Source organism: Camellia sinensis, chromosome 4, assembly GCF_055761805.1.
Source record: "Camellia sinensis isolate YWXY chromosome 4, ASM5576180v1, whole genome shotgun sequence".
In the NCBI taxonomy this organism is placed as follows: domain Eukaryota; kingdom Viridiplantae; phylum Streptophyta; class Magnoliopsida; order Ericales; family Theaceae; genus Camellia; species Camellia sinensis.
The window spans coordinates 87,351,409-87,368,203 of NC_138964.1; the positions used below are offsets into that span (position 1 = coordinate 87,351,409).

A 16,795-nucleotide genomic window follows, 5' to 3' on the forward strand; every position below is an offset into this window, starting at 1 on the left:
CAAAGCCCCTAAGTAATTAACAAATTAATTACAAAACAATCTAAGTATAAAATTAAAGAGGCCGCCGCAGCTCTGCCTCGAAATGGTTGGATGATGCGTGCTCGATTCGCCTTGCTCGGAAACCCATTGTCATGCCTCTGTTGCCTCTGTTTGCACTGTTCTGCACCTCTGAGAATTGTAAAAATCCTAAAGTTGCTTCTGAACCACTCCCTGAGCACTTTGGGATGCCACCGGCCAAGAGAAAACACCACCGGCCATGGACATATGGTCATCGACCAAAAATGGGATCACCGGCACGATTATGGTAGTCGACCGGCATTGAAAGTTACCGACCAGCCATTTCTTCCTGCAGAACACTGGTTTTGCTGCAACAGAGGACAGACAGTGCATGGCATGGAATTTGCAAGCCAAATGTATGCACGACCACCCTCCCTATCATGCTATGAACTCAAGGGAGTATGGCTCCTGACCCTCGGGCCACCAATCACGCATTTCGATGCATGATGGCCAAAGATGTCAAGTGTGCAAATCAATATGAATGAATGCAACAAAACAAATGAATGCTACACACTCTATCATGTTGAATCAAGAGTGTCGGCGACCGAGGATTGAGGTACGTTTCATCACTTCAAGTACGAACGTCCCTCATTCCTCATGTTTGGTTTGATACCCCAAACCAAACCCAATGCAATGCATGCAAGTATGCCAAATTTAGTGCAATGCATGCAAACAATGCAACATGAGCATGCCAACTCAAAGTAATGCAATGTAACATGAATATACCAAGTGCAACATGGCTCAAGCATGCGCACGAAGGCTAAAGTAGCGAGCATGCTAAATGCAAAGCAACCTACATAAGCATGAGACAAAAGGTAAACTAGCAAGTATGCGACAAGATGTACCATGTTAAGCATGCGTCTATATACAAAGATAGACTTAGACCATAGTGGGAAGACCTCAGCCACGTCGAAAACAGTAGCCAAAGTGATGAATTAAGGCGCCGAAAGGGCAAAACACGCATGTTCACACATTGATCCATAAACTATGCAACAATGCACAATCCTCAAATATGAGTGAGATGTGATAAACATGAGAATATGACAATGCAATAAGCTCTGAAATCATGTTAAGAGTGATGCCAAATCAACTAAACAAGACAAGCATGGCATGCTAATGGACTTAAAGCTCAAAGCTAGCCAAAGGACTTGAACCATGGCCATATCAACCAAGTCCCAAGGGACCAAGGTGACCCAAAATAGTCTTAGGGAAGACCAAAATAAGGCTAGAGCATGCATGGATTAAGGCCAAAACATGTTAAGAAAGGCGAGTACAAAACAAAGCGTACACAAGGCCACAAGAGGAAATTGCACTACACCCATTACAACCAAGCATGTCATGACTTAATCAAGGAAAATCAGAGTTATAATGTGCCAAAAGGAGCCCCAAAACCCACTGATATGGTAGCCCAAGCACTTAAACAAAGAGGCATGCACAATGACCTATTTTAAGGCACAAAAGAACAACTCTTCAAAGTTTTGAAAGGATGGCAAATGCAAGCATACAAGCATGGAGCATGGACTGAAATAGCATGATAAATGATTCCAAATCACTGAAATAACCCAAATAAGGCATGCTCATGACTCACACACTCAAAGCTAACAAGCTAGGATACATGGTGGCTATACGCAACATGGCAAACATGACCAAATCAACACCAAATAGAGCTTAAACATGTCAAAACATGGATAAGAGCTTCATGAAGTCAAGCTAAAACATGCAAGTATGGTGGTCTAAATGCATGATACATGTTATGACAATAGAGGGGATTACAAAGCAAGTGCATGATGCAAACAATAGGCCATCAAACCAACATGAAACAGAGGTCTAACATGATAGACTAACACCAAATACCCTCTGAAATGGAGCCAAATAAAGCTATGCAAACATGCTACCTTTATGAGCCCTAAATGCAAGCAAATGAGTCACAAGGGGAGAGGGGTGTCCCTCCCCTATATAAGACCTCAAAACCACTTCTTCACCACTAAAAATCCTCTGGATTTCAGTGGTGAGAAGGTCAACACACGAAGGGTTCCAAAGCCCAAAGAGGAAGGCACAAAAGGGGTCAAACAAGGCTTAAGAGGGGGTAGACAACCCCTAACACCAAAATGACCTTAGGCAACTATAACAAGTATGAAAATACAGAACTTTTATCAATTATAGACTAAGATTGAAACAATATGAAAATAGGTCTAAAACCTTAAGCAAAAATAGGGAATAAAAAGGTAAGTTCTCACCCTTGAAGAACACTTCAAGAACACCAACTCCAGCACCTCTTTTTGATCAAAAACCAACTCAAAACTCTGAAATCAACCCCTTAAAACCTCAGCAACCAAAGTATAGTGTAACATTAGGTGTCTTAGTGCAAAACTAAGAACAAAAACCCCTTTTGAACACTGTTACACACACAAATATAGAGAGAGAGGGAGATATAGAGAGAGGGTGATATGTATCATATATCACAGGTTGTTCAACCTCTGGAAAGGGAGGGGAGGCCCTCCTTTTATAGGAATTCAATTCCTAAGCTTCTTGGAGAAGCCAACACAAAGGAGAAAATCCCTCCATACACGTGTATAGAGAGGGTGTATTGTGGATGCTAGCTGTGATAGCTGGCATAAAATATCTGTCAAAAGCAGATAGGAAGGGGTCGGCTGGAAAATATGGCCGATTGACTAACAAAAATGGCCGGCCGACCAAAAACATTGCCGACCGAGCAAAATCTTTGGCCGGTAGCAAGAAAACAAGGCCGGTGACCTCAAGCCAAGGCCGGTGAGGTGTGGGGATGGCCAACAAGCCATTCCCTGCCCTCAGAAGCAAAAACACAACCGTTTGGTACATAATCAAGCACAAAACAAACAAGTCGAAAGGTCTTGAGGCAAGGCGCGCGACCAAAACCTCCCAGAACTAAAGACGAACACGAACATGGATGATCATCGAGTGTTCAAACGATGACGTCCAAGTCTTGAGGACAGTCAAAAATGGGGTGTCTACAGGGGCTTATGTGGAATTACATAATTGTCCATTAATTATTAAGTGTCCATCCAGAGCTTGTGCACAAATTAGATGATACAAGCGATCAACTTTATTTATTTATATCTAACATTTACAAGTTCTACATCGAAAAAGAAAGTACAATATCTACAAATATATAGTCGACAAAAGCCAAAACTTGAAGACAAGGTCTTCGTCTGGAAGCTCGGACTCCCAAAGGTAGAAAAATAAAAGAAAAAGACTCATGGCTTGATCTCTCATTCATAACAGGATCCTCGCCATCACCTACATACATATAGGGGAGAGGGATAAGCTAAGGCCCAATGAGGCCTAATGAATAGTAGTATGGTAAAGTGGTTAATAAATGAACACTGATGAACTTTATTTAAAACCAAACACAATATCACTTTGAACATAATATAATTTGCATATGATAATAAAATTGAACTTGCAAGCACATACAAAGCGATGACATTCTCAAAGCATTTCGGAACAGAACATAATCCACAACATGTGATTGAAGAGCTTAGTTTGCAGAAGATTATTGGCTTGATTCCCAATAACCAATAGATTTCAAGAAGTCATCTTAGTACATGATACAAAAATATAGGATGTTCATTCATGGCAAAACAATATCATACTTTTCATAAACATCCCATACGTTTGCATTTTGAATCATAATTTTTAAGAAACATAACTTTACTATATTACTACTCACAATTGGCTTTGCGAATAAAGGTTTAATCGTCCTCAAGCTTAACCTATACAAATCAAGAACAAAAACACTTACGCATTGAACAATCTTAAACCTCCTATATCACTTGTTATGCAATTAGTCTTCAATGTTTTTTTCTATTCAAGTGTGTTTCAAGTGGGTTTCTAATCATGTCCTCCTTGTGTTTATGTGCCAAAACATGCCTAAATGTGCCCCAAAAATGGAGGAAAACAAGTGAAACAAAATGTGAAAATATGCTGAAATAGGTCAGTCCACTCGAGCGATTACTTCACTGCTTGAGCGGTTAATGGGTCCTATCAGAATTTGCAGGCCTGTAACACAAAATACTGGAAGTTGCAAAAATTTGCTCAAGCAGTATTCTCACCGCTCGAGCGGTGAACTGACTTACACGAATTTTCAATCCTGCAAAAACTCAAACTTTTGGATGTTCGCCATGTTTGCTCGAGCAGTCTTCTCACCGCTCGAGTGGTGCTGAACAGAGAATTGCTACTCGGAAATTGCTCTATTCTGTAGGTTGTTCCAAGCTTGCTATGGCTGATTCCTATTGATTTTTCAACTCCCAAACATGCATAGAAGGTACTAAACGTGGTAATAAGATGGTTTCTTTAAATCAAATGCATCAAGCTCTATTTATTTCCAAAATATGAAACATAATTCAAAGCTAAATGAAAGACTTCATGATTCTTCAATTTTTGTTTCAAAAACTCAAAACCAAGTTATGGAATCATAGGAAATCAAGGAAACATGTCAAAGAAGGTGCAAGAACATTCAAAATCTCAAGAACCAACTTAAAAGATGGAAAATCCTAAGTTTCTTTCCTTGTTCTTCATCCTAGCTAACCCCTTTTATCCCTAATCTATTTTCTTCGTAGCTTTTTCATAATTCATGATGCTAAATAAGTTTACTACAAGATTTAAGGTAGAAATCTCACCTTAGTTGTGATAACCCTGTTTTGTGCTATGTTATGTTAATTAATTATGATTGTGTTTGTGATTATGTGCTTAATTTAATTTGAGTGCTAATTATGTGTAATAGTTTGTGTTTGTGAAGTCATATCTATGCACTGTAGGAAAACCTATTCAACTTACCATTATAATTTGGAATTGAAGGCCGTAGAGGCGATAGGAATTGAAATTGAAAGTACCATTGTGATTAGCGTAATTTTTAGAGCCTATGGTGAAATTTAATTAAAAATTGATTTAGATCAAAATAATTAGATCAATTTAATGATTAATACTAAGCTTGGATTAGTAATGTTGATTAGTCTAGCTTTTAAATACACGGGAAATTAATGTATAAGCTCATATTTGAGCTCATTTCTCATACTTGGCTGAATTACACTCTAGAGAGAGAGAGAGAGAGAGAGAGAGAGAGAGAGAGGGCAAAAATTGTGGATTTTGGCTCAAAGCTTGGGAATTTGGAAGCTAGGCTCAAGAAATTAGTTAAATTTGAAAGAATTGAAGCTTTAGGTGAGTGATTAAACTCTAATTTATGAGTTCAAGATCATGGTTATGTGAATTCAAAACACTATGAAGCTAAGAATGAGATTTGAGTTGAATATATAATGAAATTGGAGTTTGTATATACATGCATGTAAGCATTCACCATGATTATGTACATTTGAGCTTGAGGCATGTTAAACATGAAGAATTGGTATTTATTTTAGACATGCATCCATGAATTATAGGATTATGGAACTTGGTTGAATAACTTTTGAAGTTATAGAGCTCAAATCCACATTTTGATGATGATAGAAAAGAGTTCAAGTTTAGATTCATACATGCATGGAAGTTTAGAATAATGATTTTCCAAATTCATGAAGTTTTGTGTATAAGAAATGTAATTCATCAAGTCTTAGTGTTCAAATACATGTTTTCAAGTTTTTGGGTAAATCATGCATGAATTTGGCCTTGGATGTGTGTGTTTTGAAGCTCAAATAGTGAGCTGATTTCCAGAATTTGAGACCTTTGCTCGAGCGTAAAATGAAGGCAACCATAAGTTTTGCAAACATTGATGTTCACTCAAGCTCGAATAATTGCGCTCAAGCGATCACTCACATCTTTGAGTCTTGGCCCGAGTGAGAGAAGCTACGCTCGAGCGTGAAAATGAAGCAACTAATACTTTTGCAGAACAAAGGGGTCCGCTCGAGCGAGCAACGCTACGCTCGAGCGAGGGACCTTGTTTCAGAAATTTTGAAAAGTTGTTTCATGTTTCGATTTCTATTCTTTTTCATTTATAAGAACTCTTAGGCATGCATTGAGCATTGTAAATGAACTAAAGGAATAAGAAAGAGGCCTAAGAGAAATAAACAAGTAAGAACGGATTGAATTGCTTGTGACCCAATGTGTTATGAAATGTGTAGGGTCAAGTGCGAGGGTAAATCCATTGATGGAACATTGTGAGTAATATCTTAGTAAAGATATATTCAAGTAAGTTATTTTCCAAATGCTACTTCTGTATGAGCTTCATGGATTTGTTGGTTTGAATCATGAATGAGTATCCTATATGCCTAATTTTTGTATAAGGCTTTGTGAAGAACGTGATTTGGGCCCAAGGCCGTTTGATTCGTTTGATAAGAGTATGAATTGGGCTTGAGGTCATTTGATACATTTGATATAATTGAATTGGGCCTAAGGCGACCATTTGATACGTTTGACTATGAATGTGATGGGCCAAAGGCTGTTTGAAAAGGGAATCTACTATTTGATATGTTTGACTATGAACGTAATGGGCCAAAGGCCATCTGAATACAAATGTAATGGGCCAGAGGCCGTTTGAACATGAATGTGATGGGCCAAAGGCCATTTGAATGAAAAGGTAATCATAATCATGAATATGAAATACACATAAATATGAATATGGAAAATAATGGGTCCGAGGCCGTTCGATATGTTTAAAGTGTTTAAAATGGGGCCGAGGCCGTTTGATGAATCTGACAAAGTTACGCAATGGGCCTGAGGCTGTTTGATATGTTTGATAAGGATCTAAAATGGGCCCGAGGCCGTTTGACATGTACAACAAAAACAAAGAATGGGCCTAAGACTGTTTGTATATGAAATTTATGGGTTTGATGTACTTAATATGAGTCTCATTCACATCACCTCTTTACTTTGGTATTATTCACTAAGCATTCACTCACTCTTATTTATATGTATATAGTTGAGCAAAGAGATGTCCAACCCCAGCCTCAGTGAAGAATGTGAGAGAAATCCAAGTTTTGTAGAGTCAGCCCGGATGTCTCACGCACGAGATTTTGTTTTTGTTCCTTTGTTTTACTCTTTTGCTACCTTGGTGGTCCTGTTGGATCACCTATGTATGTAAGTTTTTAGTTGACTGCCTATGTGTATGAAAGTTCTTGGATGTACAAGATGTTAACTTTGTTTATATGGTGTGAGTTATTATGGAACGCGTATGAAATGTTTTTGATATGCCATATAAGCACAGCTCATTGGACAATTTTTAAGTTTGCTTCTGCTTTGGCCCCTTTATTACTATTAAGATACGTTTAATCTTGTTTGAGGCCGTAGGTAATCTCATGATTACTGGCCGGTAATGCCCTTAATCTATAGGGATAAGTTCGGGTCATGACAGAGTGGTGTCCGAGCATAAGTTAATAACTTATACACTGGTCCAAATGAGCAATAAAGTGTCTAGAAAAGATCTAAGATGCATTCATGTGAGAAGTATGCATTTGAATGCATTAAGAATATGCTTAAATGTTTTGGAACGAATGACTATGTGACATAAGGATTGTAGTCTACTTGTAACTAATGACCATATTGGCGAGTCCTATGGTTTGAGAGCACACTAGGCCTAGTAAGAGGCAAAGGAGAGTAGAATCACAATCACAAGCATAGTTTCATTCCCTGTTTCCTTTTATTTTTTCGGATTTGTCCATTGGGAGGTCTAATCAGACACAATTTCCTCGAGTGGGTCATAGAATAAAGGACCACCATTTTGTTCCAAGTGGAATTAGTTGGGTCATGTTAGATGTTGTTACCCTTAACGTGGTCAGAACCAGTCTCAATAGTGTGGGGTAGTAGTGTTGTTGAAGATTAGTGGAGCATTTTGGTTGTTTTGGCATTGTACTGCTATATAATTAAATGTAGGGCCTTGTGTCTATCAATATTGTGTTCATGTATTTTGTTGGCTTGAATATAGTAAACTTGACTTGTGATGTTTTATGAATTTACTTAAATTAAGAAGTTATTGCCGGGATTGGGGAATATTAGTGTCATTACTAATGTGTTAGTATAGTATAAGTTGATATGCGTAGTGACTTGTGAGCTCTTCTTTGGTTAAACGTTGTTGTTAAGAATAATAAAAATGTATTGGTGCGAAGTAAGTCCGAGGGGTTTTGTGGATTGAGTCGTTTTGGTGTAGGGATAAGAGTTTTATAAGAGGTAGGTAGAGAGAATTTCTTGGTTGGGTTTTGAGAGTGGTGGTGAAGTTACACTACAAGAAAAAACACTTTTGGCGACCACCTTTTTTGAAATAGTCGCAGATATTTGACTTTCTGCGACTAATATTTTTTTGGTCGTTGATGAGTTGTGTTTTTGCGACCAACTACATTTTGGTAGCTAATAAGTAATTTTTTGCAACAAAAAAAAAAAAAAAATTGGTCGCGGAAAGTAATGGCGAGAGAGGGGGAAAAAAAAGTAGGATCTCAAAACCTTTGGTGACCAATAAATTGTGGTCACAGAAAGGAAAATACCATATGTTGTATCAAAACTACATAGTTTTGAATGTTTCCTAATATTAATTAAATTTGTTACTATTTTAAATAACTATTAATAATCAGTTCAAAAAAAATTATTAATAATTAAATAATAAATTATTAAGAATATAATAGTAATTATTTTTTAATAGAATTATTATTTATTGATTAAAATCATAAATTTTTTTAAATTTATTTTTTCATTCAAAATATTAATTAAACTTTAATAATGGTAAAATTACAAATATAAATAATAAAACTTAAAAAAAATATAAATTAAAACCAATTTTAACTACAAAATTTTGTCCCAAATTCAAATTTCTTCTCAATGTTTGAAACAAACCCTCCAAAATTTTACCTAAATTAAAATTCCCTTCTAAAATTTTCCCTAAATTTCTACAACCTAGTCCCCCCCCCAAAAAAAAAAACAAGAAAAGGAAAAAATTAAGAAAAACTAGTTTGAGGGAGATATGTTCGAGAGAGAGAGAGAGAAGACGAAGAAGAGACAGAGATGGAGGGAAGAGCAGTCCTTCGGAGCGACGACTATTGCTTTGCTCGTGATTGCCAATGCGTTGTTCGAGCTGTCCTTCGGAGTTACCTCCTTCGCAACCCTGTTTATCTTCGCTTCTCCCTCCGGTCGACGAAGACCAGCAGATGAAGCAAACGGAGTTGTCTCACCTCTCCCTCCGGTCGGAGCTCTATTATCTCTCCCTTCCACCGCCCAATTTTAGGTGCATGTTCAGATAGTAGGGTTTTGAGTTTTGATTTGAGGCTTTTCAATTTGAAAATTAGGGTTTAGGGTTTTTCAATTTCAAAATTTGGGGCTTTTAATTTGGGGTTTAGTGTTTAACTTGGATGCATGTTCTAAATGTTTAACTTGGATGCTTTTCAATTTGTTCTGAATTTATTATTTTTTCTTGTTTGGTTTCCTGAATTTATTTATTTATGTTCTTTATTTTATTTTTTTATTTTCATGCTTTTATAACATCTATATGATATTCAGTGGTCACTTGCAAAAAGCTAACTGGAGCTTGTTAGGTAAAAACTGAAGTTGATACTAGAAGATATGGAAGACAAAAGTTATGGAATTTTAGTCGTGTTGTTGCCTTAGTGACATAACATTACTGTTTGTGTTTTTATTCATTTTCTTATTCATTTGAATTATAAGATAAGCTCTCAGTACTAACATTTTTTTTAATTTTTACTTCTGGTACAAAAATCCATGAGTTGCTAATATTAACTACACCTAGGAGCAAATGTATTCCTAAATAATCTTGGAGACACTTTCTGTAAGAGTTGCAATATCTATTTTTCTTCAGCTCATAGCACATGTACACCACACTGTCGTGTTTGTTTGTTTGTTTTTTTTTTGGGTATCTATAAAGGATACATTATTGTGCAAAGGGTTGGATTTTTTCCCCTCAGGTGCGATTACTACTGTATTGAATTTTTGAAAACCAGTAAAGCAACAATTGTTTCCTGATGGTTCTCTCTTTCGTTAAGCTGAAAATTATTTTTTGTTCAATTATTGTTTTGGTTTGAATGGGTTCAATTTTTGTACTGTTGAAAAAATAAATAATATATCAACATGAAATTTTCAGGGTTTTTTAGTTGATTTCAAGGTGTCTGTGTTAATGAATAAATAGATATATGAGTCTCCTTAATTTGTGTATTTCGATCAAATTCATTATGTGCTCTCTTGTTCAAATTTATGGATGTGTCTTCTATTGAAAAGAGAAAATATTGATTAACGGTAGTGTCTCTTCCCTCTCTTAGCCGAATATAGAATCAATAGTTTCAGTGATTTGGTTGTTGAATCAATACTTTGAATTGAATTTTGAATGTTGGGTGGTAATAGATTTTAAGGTTTTGAAATGAATCATAAATGTAGGATTTCAAGAGTTACAAAAAATAAAACATAAAAAATTGATTGCTTGCATGGTGTTTGTTGAATTGCCATAATGAATATGTTGCTATATAGTTTCGAGCTTTATACAATAAATGTTTCTTTTGGGTGGATTGTACATGTCAAAATGATTTGGTTACTTGATTGTAATGCATTGTTGTTCAATATAAGAATAATCAAACATCGAGCATATCATCTATTGTTGGAATAGAGCAACAAACATGATTGTAACATCAATAATGAAATATAAACACCGGAATCATATAATTTAATATTTTGTGATTGCATATTTGTACCTTTGAATCATATGATATACTAGATGTATTGCCACTCAAGTTTGAATCTTCGATAGATATCTACTAAACTTGCAAGACTTAATTGAATTTTTCTGTATTGATTGTAATAAAATTTTCTATTTCATTCTTTATGCTTTGTTGTAAAACATTTTATAATTGAATGATTGTTTGACAAGATAATATATATTGCTGCTGCTACATTTTTTAGCCAAGTATGGATTTTGTACAAAAGGAATTAACATTGGCAAACATTGTCTCATTTTTTACTCATCGTTATTATGATTTTTTTTTCTTTCTATTTTTCCTCATAGGTCTCATGAATGATTTTGAAGAAAGATCAAAGTTTTGATTAATATGTCAATGTTTTGAACACCCAGAAGGAGAATAAGAATTTGGTGTTGGAATAGAGTTTTATGATGGGAATGATTTCAATTTTTCCAATTATTCAAATGAAAGCCAGTACCAGAGCAAAACCAATTCTCTAAACACGACATGGCCTTAAAGTTACAGGTTTCTCTCTCTCTCTCTCTCTCTCTCTCTATATATATATATATATATTTTTCTTTGTTTAGTTTCATGTATGTTTTACTTAGTGATACAGATTTTCATTATTTGTTTCATGTGTTTCTTTGATTAATGCAATCTGCTTCGTTCCTTAAAAGAAAAAACCATAAATGGTGAAATTTTGTTGGCTTCCTTTTCTTAAAAGGGTTTCTACTCTAATGTCATTAAATTAAATTATGCATGAGGTTATTATTTTTTCCCACTCTTGGTACTTCTTCACGTCATTGATTTACAAGTGTTTCTTAATATTTGTTTGTTTTCATTTTTATTGTCTAATGGTCAGTTATTATTAGGTATAAAATAGTCATTATGAAAATTTAAAATTTGTAGGTTTGTCTATATTTACACGACAAAGGATTACACACAAGCCCAAACCCTTTTAAGAAAAAGAAGCCAAGAGAATTTTTTATGTTGATACTCAAAAAGAAAAGAAACAACATAAAGAAGGTGAATATTATTTCTGAATTGAAATTAACAAAGTCCACGCATTATTATGGCCCCGTTTGGTGGAGCTATGGGAAAGTGATTATAGATTATAACTTATAGCTGTGAATATAAGCTGATTTTTGACTTATAAATTAAGCTTTTCCTCCCCCACTCAAAGAATAAGTTGATTTTTGACTTACAAAAAGCTATAATCTGTATTGTTAAGCTGAACCAAACACATCAAAATAGCTTAAATTAAGCTAAAAGCTGAAATAAGCTGGAAATTAGCCTTACCAAACAAGGCCTATGTTAGGTGATATCGTATTATAAAAGAGAAGGGAGCATAGCTAGATTTTAGTCTATTTTATTTTAATATTTTTAAAATAAAAATATTTTTAGAATTACCAGTTTCTCTTTTCTTTTGAGCATGGGTTAGCTGTCAAAAAGTTTGTAGTCTTTGTTCTTTCTAGGAGGATCATCTTATGCTGGCAGTGAAAAATGGCCTTGGTTATTTTGTTACACTTATTTTTGAGTATTACTAATTATATTTATCTCTTGCGAGATATTGAAATTTAGAGACGAATTCTCTTGTAATTTTTTTGCACTAAACAAAGCTCAATTCTAAGTTGGTTTATATCTAAATAACGTTTTTCTCTCCATATAATTTTCTACTCTATCTGTTTATAAATTTCAGTTCAAAACACAAATGTAATGGGCACTAGTTGGGCATTAGTTAGCGTGCCTTGCACGCGGCCTTTTCGCTAGTAACTATAAGAAATTTTGAATCACTATGTATTATCCTATGGGTGAAAAAAAATGTTGGCTTTTAATTTTGATTTCTTCACAAACCAAGCCATACTTTCCCTTGTAAGCTTTATTTTTATATGTTAGTTTATTAATTTATCTTTTTATATGATGTAGTTGAGATTTGTATGAGGTTTTTTCTTCCACTTTCTGGTAAGGCTCTGTGTGATTGCTAATTTGGGAGTGGAATTAGATCCTCAGAATTTTAAAAAATTAAATAGAAATGTAAGCAAAAATATTATAATCAACAACGCTTACTTCAATTTTTTTTTTCTTTTTTTTGCAGGTAGCTAGAGGTGTAGTCATGCATGTTTATGGACATGAGTTTGCTTGTGCATTAATTCTAAGTTGTGCTTATACGTAGAGTTTTTGATATATTTCTCATCAGACAAATATGGCACACACTTGGATATGAATGGTTTTTGAAATCTTTGATGGTTTTGTTAAATATGTTTTTGATGTGGTGAATTCATTGTAAACTAAATGGATAAATGGATGGTTATTTTGTAAACTAAATGGATGGATGGATGGTTATTTTGTAAACTAAATGGATGGATAGATGCTTATTTTGTGATAGGTGGTAGTAATTTGATAGAGTAATTACTATTTTGACTTCCTTTCGATGGTTTTTTGTTTGTAGATTAGATTGTTGATGGATTGGTACGTTGAAATTAATTGGATGGACATGAATTATGCATTAATTGCAAATGTATTGTAGGTATTACAAAAAAAAAAAAAAAAAAAAAAAAGCATTACATTGACAAAAATGATATTTAAAATTGAATTTTTTTTGCGACTAATATAATTTTAGTCACAATAGGTCCATGAGAAGCTTACTGCTGCGATCGACTTTTCGTGACCAAAATATGTCATCGCTAAATGACAACTTTCCATGACTAAGCTAAGTTTGGTCTCCAAAAACCACTTTTCAGCCAATAAAATCAGTGGTCGCAATTGTTACCTTTCAGCGACTAGCTTTTTGGTCGCAAAATGAACAACTTTCGAGAAATTGAAACCCTTTTTGCAACCAAAGTATATGGCCGCAAATGCTTACTTTCCGCGACCAACTTTAGTTTTGGTCACCAAAAACCTTATGTGACGGGCTTTTAGTGACTAAATTGCAACCAACTTCTTTTGGGCTCTAAAAACCATCAGTGACTAGATATGATTTTTCTGCGACCAAAAAGTTGGTCGCTAAAAGTGTTATTTCTTGTAGTGTTAGTGTTAGTTGTCACAACCATAGCTCGCCCCTAAAGGTTCAGGCTGTGACCGACCAGTAATCCCGGATTACCTTTGGCCTCAAAGTTAGAATCAATTATAATATAACAATGGGGCTTAGGAGAAACAATGGCATAATATAAAAATAGACCATTGAGTAGTGCATACACACCAAAATCATAAGTATTAAGAACCTTAGACTCCATACAACTTATATACAATATCTCAAAATTAGACCTCTCACCCAACATCATTCATATAAGTTGCAAAATTATCCAAAAAAACAAAAGCAAAACAAAAGTTGGGTTGACAAAGCTTGACTCCTCTTGAGTCTAAGTTCGCCTTTTCACGGAGGCACCTCCAAAATGGCTTCAAGGGGGTAGAAACAGAGGCGACCTTAAACTTGACATTCTACCTGCTCAACTACATATATATATATATATATATATAAGGGAGAGGGGTGAGTTGAAGCCCAGTGAGTAATATTAGTATAAACGTTTATATGAATGAAGTCCAACATGATATAATCATATCTTCCATTTTTGAAATAATACATGTCAATAAGCAATTCAATAGAATTCAATCATTTCAATCCCTTCTTGCAATAACCATAATCAATTATTCATTGCAATAGCGATAATCAATCATTCGATTTACGTGGTACATCTAATAGAGTTTCAATAGACAATGTGTTGAAGCCAATAGGACCACAAGGGTCAATCCAATGGGACCATGATAGGCCATTCAATAATTCAATGTGGACCATTAAGGTCTAACATTAGAGATCTCTGTGTTTTAATTAATCTAATGGGCCATGGTATTGTTTTCCCTAGGCAAGGGCCAATGGCCATGGTAGTGTTTACCCCAGGCAAGGGCCTCACTAAAGGATGTCACGAATATGTTTCAAAAATGGACATTCATTCGTGAATAGCAAAATAGAGTTAAAAAATACCAATCTTGCACAATTTTCGAATACATTTCTAACATCACTTTATAAAGACATTACTCACTGTGAGTTAGATCGATACTAGGCCTCGGACCTCCACGTACACAAATCACATAACACCAATACACATTGAAGCACACGTTCAAAACAAGAGATGTATCTTAATTATTCTCTTACATGTGTTTCTAGCTTATTCATGACTAAGGATGTTCAAATGATGCCAAAGAATGCCTAAATGGGCATGAGGATGCAAACATGCACGTATAAGTGTTAGGCAAAGTTTGCTAAAAATAGGGTACTCACTCGAGCGCACATTAGGTTGCTCGAGTGGTCCAAAAATATGAAGAGGGTTCGCTTGAGCTCACACTTGGTCACTTAAGCCATCTACAAAGACTACAAAAGTACTGGATGCTCAAATTTGCGCTCGATGGTCTCTCCACAGTCGTTCGAGCCAAGTGCTGAACAAAAGTAAGTTTGCTTGAGCGCACACTTGGTCGCTTGAGCTAACAACTAAATGTCTGTAAAAGTACTAGATGCCTTCATTTTTTGCTTGAGTGAAGGATCCTTTGCTCGAGTGAAATGGACGAATTCTGGGTTTTCCAGATTTGTGTCTGAAGTTCGAAAACATTCCTTTCAAGTTGAAAGCCAGCATGGTTGGTCTCAAAAGCTTAGAAACACTTTATAAAACATGAATCTTTGGAAATTATGAAACCATGATCTCAAATTCTCTATCAATTCTTCAAAACAAAGGTTAAAACATCAAGTTCTTGACATGCATGCAACAAGCTCAATTCTTTTCTTACAAAACAAGCCTATATAAAGTGTTGAGTGCAAAACCACGAAGAATCTCAAGGGATGTCTCATGTAAGTCCCATGCATGTATCAATATTGAAGAAAACCAAGTTCAAAGATGAAGAATTTTGCATGAATGTACACAATTCACTACACTTTTGATGATTCTTGCTCAATTATTTCAATTACATGCAAATGGTCCTAGAACTTGGTGAATTAATCTTCCTACATGGATTATCTTCATGAATTAGAGGTCAAGGTCATACCTAGAGCTTAATTTAGGCCTTAGCTAAGCTTGAACTCTTCAATCTCCCCTTAGTTCTCTTGAATTCTTCTCTCTCTCTCTCTCTCTCTCTCTCTCTAAAATGTTGAGCTCTCTCTCTAGTGCTCAATTTTTAGCACATAGTTGATGCAAAAATGAGCTCCTAAGCTAAATTAGGTCATATATATATATAGGTTGATTAAGGCTTCACTAATCACCTATGCATAAGTCTAATCAATTGAGCTTAAGGCTATACGATTATAATTAATTTATTCTAATTATTTTGATCTGAATCAAATTTTAATTAAACTTACAATATGGTGCTAAATATTCCAACTAGTCCATTAAATTAACCAATTTTGGTTTCTGAAGTCATTTGGGTCCTCAATTTCGAATTTTAAGTCGACAATTAAATAGATATTTCGCAAACGTACAGATAAGTATCAAATAAACACATAATCATGCAATTTATGCCCAATGAAATACTATATAAAAATAATTCGAAGGTCGGGGTCGTCACATTAGTAATGGAATGTGTCTGAGTTGGTGTGAGTAGAGGTTTGTTGGTGACCCTAATAGTCACTTGAAATTGAACGAAGTGTCTAATCATTACATAAGTATAAAGGTCATCAGGGGTCGGTCATGAGTGGAAGTCGGGTAATATGGTTGCAAGAAAGAAATGAATGGAAAGGGTAGTCATATTGTAATTAGTTCTTGGAAGTCTAGCATGGACACAAGTGTTTTGTAAGAATGTGGGTGTTGAACCCATGTAGGGGTAATTAGTGTTGGGAACTCATCGGTAGTTGGATGCTGAGTGTTAAGGGGTAATGGTGTTTATTGTCCTATGTCTGGAAGAGGATTACAAGTAGTCACCTCATAAGTTGTTTGTTTTGGGCGAGAAATTGTGTAGTTAAAGGGTTCTTGGAACACATTCTAAGGTGTTGAAGTTGGATTGTGTGAGTGTGGTATTTAGTGTGAGTATATGTGGAAATTCTTTGACTTGGTAGAATATGAAATTTTGAAAATGAGAAATGTGATTGTTAATGGGTGATAATGAACCCAAAACAAAACAAAACAAAA

General features: G+C 35.1%; 1 long non-coding RNA gene across 3 annotated transcripts in view; it reads left to right on the top strand.

Annotated features, from left to right (window-relative positions):
• Positions 1–8,890: 8,890 nt before the first annotated feature.
• Positions 8,891–16,795, top strand: part of LOC114260612 (uncharacterized) — a 49,550-nt gene continuing 41,645 nt past the window's right edge. For all 3 annotated transcript variants that reach the window (XR_003628695.2, XR_003628696.2, XR_014366734.1), the window contains exons 1-2: positions 8,891–9,232; positions 11,015–11,213. This is a non-coding gene — a long non-coding RNA (uncharacterized LOC114260612). The remainder of the gene's footprint in view (positions 9,233–11,014; positions 11,214–16,795) is intronic.